The sequence below is a fragment of the Polyergus mexicanus genome, unplaced genomic scaffold (assembly GCF_030449975.1).
Source record: "Polyergus mexicanus isolate NDT 795.1 unplaced genomic scaffold, iyPolMexi1.0 SCAF_21, whole genome shotgun sequence".
Taxonomy (NCBI): domain Eukaryota; kingdom Metazoa; phylum Arthropoda; class Insecta; order Hymenoptera; family Formicidae; genus Polyergus; species Polyergus mexicanus.
The window spans coordinates 1,602,966-1,612,501 of record NW_027223341.1 but is presented as its reverse complement, the minus strand read 5'-3'; positions in this window follow the sequence as shown (position 1 = coordinate 1,612,501).

Sequence of the window (9,536 nt, the reverse complement as noted above, 5' to 3'; positions counted from 1 at the left end):
GGAAATTCAAGGCGGGATAATGTCATGAATACAGCGCACAACGCAATATCTATTGTTCTTCAGATTTTTCTAAATAATTGCCTTTGAATGTGCCAACGCTATAGATTACGTTACAGAGAAAAAAAAGAGAGAGAAAGAGAAATAATCGAGAAAGATATTTATATATCGGTAGAGGCTCGAAATAGTTTATTAAAATTGCAGTAACCAATTTTTATTATTATTAAAATGTGTGTTCGATTAGTGAGCCATATTTAAATAATATAAATTGACTAACGAAAAAAAAACAACAGGGAAACAAATTATTTTTATAGCACAAATGTATATGTCGAGAACAGTAATATAGTACGCGGTATTTATGTTATTTTTTAATTAAAATACTGTCATAGAATATGATCGATATTCTATGTACATATATGTTTTATAATTTGCACACATTTTTTCTTGAATTACTCGAAAAGACAAATTGATAAAGGACAGAATCGTTATTTATCATCTTTGAATAAAATTTCGACGTTTGTTGAAAAGACATGGCGAAACTTACGTCTCATATATTACAAAGTATTTTTCCGCAGGCACAGATGATAATTATTCCCGATAATTATACACACATATACATATGTATGTGAATATACCGGGAAAAAAGACAAAAGTTATCAGTGTGATGTATATACTGTTATGCTTTTCGTTACGTGCTTTGCCTTTGAAAATTGTACGTACGGCACCGGAAACCAAGCAAGCATAGTAACAGTGGTAATCGTTCTTATTGCTGTTTTTGAGTTAGATAATTGCGTGACAAACGTCTCACTACTCAATTGTTATATTATAGTTTTGATTGTTGAATTACTTTAATAAAGAGAATAATTTTTATAATAGAAATGTGTGTATATCTCACATTAAACGTGAATAAATTTTAAAATCTTGTTGATCAAATCCCTGATAATTAACAATAGTAAAATGCGTAAATAATATTTTAGAAACTTAATAAATGTATTATACAAAACTCGAGCAATAATGAAATTTAAAGATTTATTATATTAAATGTCGAGCAATTATCTAAAGACAAAAACTTATAAATTCAAAAGAATTAAATAGAAATTTTCTGAATTTTTGCTCAACTTATGCTTTCAATTTTTTTACAAAATTCTGTACAAATTCTGTCGACTGCGTTTTACGCAAAGGCGACATGCAAGACCATTGTGATTTTTATTTTTTGCGTAAATCACTTTGCTTTGACGTCCGCATGACGGCACAGGAGAATGTATTTTTTTCGCGCGTCTGTTACGTACATATGGCTTTATCGCACGTGCGCGTGATAAAATGCAAAAATTCGCTGTGCATTCGTTACAGCGCATGACTTCCCAGTTATGAGTTGTGTAGTCGAAAATCATATTTCCTCGCTTACGGTAGTCCACTGACGGATGCTCATTTATTTAGAACTTTATTTAAAACTTTTTTATTATCTCGCACCAATGCTAGTAGTTCGCCCCATTATTGTTATTATACATATATGTCGAGAAAGTTTTCACATGGCTATATATTGTAACTAAATATACAATTGAGAAGTGTAGCGCCGACGTGACAAAAAAATTTACGAGAGACCTTAATTCTCTAGATATGATCACGATTACACCATTAAAACTTTCCTCTTAAGGTTATTGTACAGCAACAAAAAGTTTAATGGCTCTCTTCTACGCGTGAATTGATTAGTTTTACGGAGAAAATTCTCGCTATATTTATTAAGCAACATGTTTCTAAAATTAAATCAAATATTTTAATCACGTTAATCGCGTATAGGTAGTTCCGAAAAAATTAGAAACCGATAAAAGAGTTTAAGAAATTATAAATAAATTATTATATGTCAAACGTTTGTTATTTTATTTCTTATTAATATCTATGAATGTATTCAACGAATGTTATATGAGCCACTTAAAATTGCTAACTTTCTATGAATAAAACTGGCAACTATAACGCAATCAATTTCTATGTCAGTGAGCATGAAAAATGTAACTTGACCGATTACGATTGCAATAACATTGCAGCAACATTTTTCTGCAAGATTGCAATATTGCAGAAACATTGCGAAATGTTGCTGCAACGTTGTTATGATATTGCAGCAACAGTAAAATGTTCGACTACAGAAATATTGCAATATAATATTGCAATATAATATTGCAGCAACATAGCAATATAATATATATGCAATAATGCTTTATGTATATTTATCGACATAATATCCTTAACATATAAAAAAGATAATAAGGAATTAGGCCTATAAGCGTCAGGATCTAGCGTTTATATAGTTTTTCTGTATTATAATAATAACGAAATTATAAAATGCAAATTTTTCGGTACACATTCGACTTCCTTCAGTGACAGAGAATATCTAAGAGAAATAAGAAAAAACTCAATTTGCAATTTTGTAAATTCACAATCTCTTTGTATCCGAAATATTCAGATATGCAAAAAGATTGTGGTGGATTTACGCATACAGGTTTTTTCACATCTCTCTTGTCTTCATATAATCTCAAAATTTATTTATTAAGATCTGAAGTATCTTGCATATTAGAAAATTATTATCAAATTTTTGATTTTATATAAGAATGGAAACTATTAAGAGAATTCTTAGTCCAATGTCTGAGCTCCTATATTGGGGTCATATCATACGACTTAAATTAACAAAAATAGTTATTATATCTTTTTAATCTTATTAGCCGCTCTTTGTAAATTTTATATAATTATCATGGCTAAAAATTAAATACGGAATAGATAGCGCAACACGCGCCGCATAGTGGTAAACGGATGAACTAGCGATTATTGAATATTTTTTTGGTAATATTTTCGGAATGTTGCTGTAACATTGCTAAAGTTATATTGTAAAATAATGTCTTTGCAATATTTCTGCAACATTAAACTGCAATATGCAATATTACAATGTTGCAGCAATGTTGTTGCAAGCTTCAGTGCTGTATGGAAACGTGCGCGTGTCATATTTTTATAAGGTTTATAAGATTGCTACAAGCTATAATCATGATTGTTGCAAGATGATGATAAAAATGAGAGTTTCGCAGTATTCTCTTTTTCAACACATCCGAAAAAACAAGCCGTTGCTCAAAGTTGTATCTGTCAATTTATATGTTAAAGTTAAAAGAAGAAAAACATTTAAGCGTAACGGCTAACAGAAGAATAGTTCCTTCACTTAATGATCCACGGGTATACGCGGTTTGCGTCCTTGCGCGTATAATTCGACCAATAGATCATGTTAAGTGAATCGTGAAGCGAGTTGTTTGATGAACATGCTTAACGAGCATCGACGAGCGAATTGTCAGTTCGTTACGCAATCTCGTTACTTGATTTATGTAGATAAAATCGATAATTCATATGAGTCATGCTTACACTCCGCAGGTGTGCATTTAAGAGATTCCACAAATCAATCAGAAGAAGAAAAATATGACATATGTCTATTCATATTGCGTAATATAAAATTATCTTCCGCGTGCCAATTTTTTTTTTAATTTTTTGAATATTAATTTATATTATACAAATCAACTTAAATTACTATCTTAAATATGCATTAGTAATTCTGGACGCTGCTTTGTAATAGACATATCTGTTTTTTATAGATCAACCTTGTATATTACAATTCCGCTGTTGCGCATCGAACCGGTGAGTATTAATAAATTATTTTTTATTTTAATCTTGCGATTAATATGATATAATGGACTTGCAAAAATTATGTCAGTGATATATATATATATAGAGAACGTATATAAACAAACAAAAAAAAAAGGAAAGCTTTTAGTAGTAAAAATTTGCACATACAAAAATTCTCTGATGGTTGTTTTTATATCTTGCATAAAAAAAAAGGCAAATACTACGGTTTTTAAAATCTCCATATGGAAAAAATAATTTGCTGAAAACTCCAAATGCTTTCATTTAATTTGAAATATTCGCGCACATTTAAAAGTCTGAAAAATTCACGCTCAATCCCTTTACCTCTCATGGAAAAAAAAAATTGTTAAAAAATTTTATTCTCCATTTATATCACAAAGGATGAGAATTAAATTAATTAAACAACTGTTATATTAGATTATCTTTTTCTAATCATTAGAAAATATAATAAAAAATGCAATAATAATTTTTATATTTGATACAAAACATGGATTTTTCGTAGAAACTTTAGTATCTTGTCGCTTCTTACTGTTTTGTTATTTATTTATCTTGAGTTTTTTTTTTATCTATATATGTTTAACGTGTATGGAGACTTTTACAGATTCCTGCTTTTTAATTATTAGCGGATTTAAAATTTTCGTCTCGAGCTTCAAAATAAGGTATGAAACTTGCAAATTCAATTTCCCGGATTACAACTCGAATTAGAAATTTCCGTTGTTGGAAAGCTGGATTGATCGAGTTTGATTTAACTCTAGCAAAGCGTATTTCAGACAAAACATATTTTGTTCTATTCTCGAGGGATCTTTAAAGTTGGTGCATCGATGCAGGCCTGTACGTTAAACGGTGCAGAATTATTAGCTACCTTTACTAGACTTTCCAATTAATTAATTATCATTCGCGCATCAAGACGCACATAACTAGATGTATCGATAAGAAGCAAAAGATTACGGACAAAGAAAGCAAGATTTTGTTATATATAAATCCAATAGACTTATACTAATTTGAACGAGACGTGAAATATATAATTATTTATTAATTATTTCATTTTCACTTTGGTTACATTTTTTTAATTAATATTAATAAACGTGTTGTAGAAAGATACATTAATTATATAAGCGATGCATGTCGATAGATGTTATAAATAAAGTAGACCACACGCCCCTCGTTGAATTATCGGTGACACCGACCGATGAAACTTTCCTCGATATATGTCGCAGCTTAACGTATTCGTGTTCGACGTCACATCGGCATACATAAAAAATAATAATTTTGCAATAATAATTTATGCGTACATTCTGTAACCGAAATAAATAAATATTAAATTAAATATATTTTTTTTAAATAGCATGTATACGATATAAATAAGAGTTTTGCAAAGTATGATACGTTTACAATACAGAAAATTATTAGCTATGTTTTTTTATCAAGATTGAAATACTATTCACTCAATTTTATACTAGAAAGTAAGCGAAAGTTGTGTCAAAACAGAACTTGCTCTGAATCAAAAGTGTTACAATTTTTTATGTTAATCGAATGCATTTATTTGTATTTATCATGCGTGTAATTATGTATTTAAAACTATATCATGCGCATGCATCACATTCTCCGCTCACAAAAATCACGTCCTATTTAATCGCTGGCGACGAACGAGACCAAGGTTTTCCAACAAATCGTAAGGCTTAGTCGATTCTGACATTAAAGAGACGGAGGTTAAAATGAGAGGATTTCCTTGACATACGAGTAAGTCATCAGTACTGATCGCTATTGTTCGAAATCCTTGTGCTAATTCTACAATTATCTTAATGTATTAATTGTTTTAAATGAGATGACTGAAATTGAGGTAAAATAAATTATAACTTTGATTTAAAAAATTATTTCCGCTCTGCATAGTATAATGAGAATTTGATTAATATAAACTTTTGATCTGATTAAATAATAATTAATTAAATATAAATTCATTTCTCTCCTTCTCCCTTTTTTTCTTCTTATAAATTATTAATTTTCATGAAAAAATAATTTTACGATATATCATTATTATCGCAATTTATTTTGTATCATTATTGTTATCTTACAAAAGTACAGGTTCGTTTGAATATTTTAAATATATAATTTTAAATTTTTGCATAAGATTTGTATTTTTTAAATTATTTTTTAATCCAAATGTTTTTTATTATTTCGAAACAATTTCCTTATTAGAAACAACTAGAAATACACTTTCTACATTCAAATACATTTTACAAAGACGCGCTTTTATTTTCCCGTTTTGACGCTAAATAGCGTTCAAGATCGAATCAAAGCCACTAATTTCGCGATGAAGGAGCAACTGGCACGAATCAAGTTTCAATATAGAATTATGGAATTACAAGGCAAGGTTATCGCCCGGTTCTTCCTTAATAAGATTAATAGAGGACGCCGAGGCGGCTGAGCATTTTCCTTGACACGGACGATTCGTGTCTTAATGGAGTTACAGTTTTTAACGACAGCGCGAAAATCTATTTACTTTCCCGGAGCTTCGGATACTTTGATAGAAAAAGAAAAAAAAACATAAAATGTTATATACCTGTCCTTTAGGGTGGATTTCGATGGCACGGCGATTGTTACTCGTAATTACTTGAAGAATTCACTCAGCTAAATCAAGAACAAGTAAAGCGGATCTTTTGTATTTAAAGAATGTATATATGATATATGATAAATGTTTATCAATCATGTAACGTTTTAGAACATTCTTAAAGCGATTTTGATTACTTTATTTTTGGCAGATATTTAAAAAAATTATAAGACGCAAAAATAATAAAAGAAATTAATTTTACATACATATGTCTGAAAAAATATATTTCTAAAGTAGATATCTGAACATTTGATTGCGTTTTTGGAATGCAACAGAGAGAAAGAGAGAGAGAGAGAGAGAAAGAACACACACATAAGAATTATTATAAAAGTATGTTAGATATTATATTATTATTAATGCACGCTCTCTCAATTGAAGAGAAAGGTAAATATTAAAATATTCGTTGCCACATAGTTGGATTTACGTCACTATCGCATGATTTCAACTGTTGTTAATATCTGCTTAACCGATAAACGGCATGACATGGACTATGTAGAGAAATTCGATACTTCCAGTCCAGACGCACATGATGTTTATTTTCACTAAACTTGTAATTTATCCCGGGAGGCGTATCATCCTCCTAGAAATGTCAAGCGTACCCGTCATACAGCTGAAAAATATGCCGGCTAACATGCGCGTCACGAATGTCATTCGGATTGTGGTGAATTGACAACGTTGTTATTAAATAGATATAAATAAATTAGTTACGCGGAAAAATGTGAAAAAAATTGATACGCTGAAATCAATAAATAAATTTAATTACTACGTAGTATTTGGCAATAATTAAATCCCTTGTAAAGACGAGTTAGATACATATATAAAACGATTTGATAATACTATAAAAGAGCAAAATGATTTTGGAATACTCGCCAATAGGAAAGATAGCACAGTAATGTCGAATTCGCGGAATAATAGAGAAAAAACGAGTTTCTATATTTTCTCTTTTTACAAACGCATGAGCAATTTTCGTTATACGGGGTATCCCATTTTAAAGGACCCACTCAAATATCTTAGAAACACTACGTTAAATCGAAAAATGTTTCAAACAAAAGTTGTTTGGTTTCGAGGGGCCCATAAGATGGTACCATTGGTTTGACCTTGAAGAGTCATTTGAAGGTCATGTGAAGGTCAACTTTAAAATCTTAAACAGAAACCCCCATTTTTTATTTAGTATTCTTGTAGCTGACATCGAGAGCTTTCCAAAGCACTATAATAAACTATTTTTTTATTCAGTACTTTTCGAGTTATTTTATATTTTAATCTGACATATTTTAATATAAAAAGATAAAATATTTCGTAAAATATTCAGTTTTCGATAATTTTACCGTAATACTTCTATGTACAGAATAATAAGACAAATTAATTAGTGCCAAAAAAAACAAATAATTTAAAAAAATACATTGTAAATAATTTTCTTAAAAACAATTTTTCTTTTTATACTAATTGATTTGTCTCATTATTCTGTACATAGAAGTATTACGGTAAGATTATCAAAAACTAAATATTTTACGAGATATTTAATTTTTTATATCAAAATATGTCAGATTAAAATATAAAATAACTCAAAAAGTACTTAATAAAAAAATACTTTATTATAGTGTTTTGGAAATCTCTCGATGTCAGCTACAAGAATACTAAATAAAAAATGGGGGTTTCTATTTAAGATTTTAAAGTTGACCTTCACATGACCTTTAAATGATTTTCCAAGGTCAAATCATTGTCACCGTCTTATGGCCCCCTTGAAGCCACACAGCTTTTGTTTGAAACATTTTTCCATTTAACGCAGTGTTTTTGAGATATTTGAATGGATCCTTTAAAATGGGACACCCTGTATATAAACCATTGTACGATTGTACAATTGGTAATCAAATGCGCATGCGCTCGGAATGGAATACAAACGAATGTACTTCACTCGCAGCGCGTAAACTTGTTACAGAAATTTTTTCGAATTCTTCGAAAGCGCGACCTTTTTTTACACAATCAAATATTAATCGATTGCGACACGAGCGCTGATGCATTTCTTCTAATCAATTTTGGGAAGAGGCACTTAATTTTGATTGCGCATAGATATGAGATATGGCATTTTAATTTCGTAATTAATTATTTTCTTCTATTACTTTTACTTTATATGATTGTTAATATATAAATTAAATGTTGGTGAAATACGAGCAATCATATTCTTAGTTCTTAGTTTAGTTCAAAGTTTGTTGAGTGCAACAGCATTATAATTATAATTAATAGTCAGTAATTAATTTTTTTTTTAATTATATTGTCATTCTTATTACAGTATAATATAATATTCATTATTTTATTCGACAATAAAATTTTATTCCTCCATAGAATATGGGAAACGATTTTTTAAGTCTGGAAAAATATCGGAGAACGAATGCGGACGAGGGAAAGTGAAATGCATTGCAATGCGTGATGGTGATTCATGCGCGATTTCCGCACTGACGACTTTAGAGACTAGAAGAATTGCGCCATTTAATCGTCCAAAAGCAAGCGGAACAAAAAATATCAAAAAAGCGCATGAGAGCTCAACGGAAATATAGAACCACTACTTTTCCGTTTTATTCCGTTTCATGACAAAATTTTAATTAAATTTAAATTTATCGATATTATTTTTAGTATCACGTGAATAGAAAAAAAAAAGGTCTAATAAATTATTTCTCCAATTATGTAAAATTGTTAACGAAAAATATTAATTAAAATTCCCCAAAAAATTGAACACGTCAATTAATTATTATGGACGATCGGCTTTTAATTAATTATAATTACAGTTGACTCCGAAATTGTGAAGTTAAATTGATAGAAATTTTAAAGAGAATATTGCTGTGGTGTTTAGTAATATATGTGTCAAATTTTGTTTTTTAAACTGTCGTAATATCTGACATCAAAGCGGCAAGTAAAATGCTTAAAACATTGAACAGTCTACTATAGTTTCCTCGGCGGAAATCGATTGAGGTTGTTCACCTTTCCTACTTATACTAGCGTGCACGTATCTAATGTTCGTTGGAGATATACTCGACTAAATATTTTATTCTTATATCGACATTGTCGACTACACAAATGTATCATACGACACTAGACACATGCAAAATTTGTTTGTTGAGAGAGAAATAATACATCAAATTGAAATAGTTTAAATTTTAAATATAATAATTTAGATTTAATAAAGTTTAAATATAATAATTTAGATTTAAAAATATATAACATTTTTTTAAAAAATAAACAACATTATACAAATTAATATATTCAT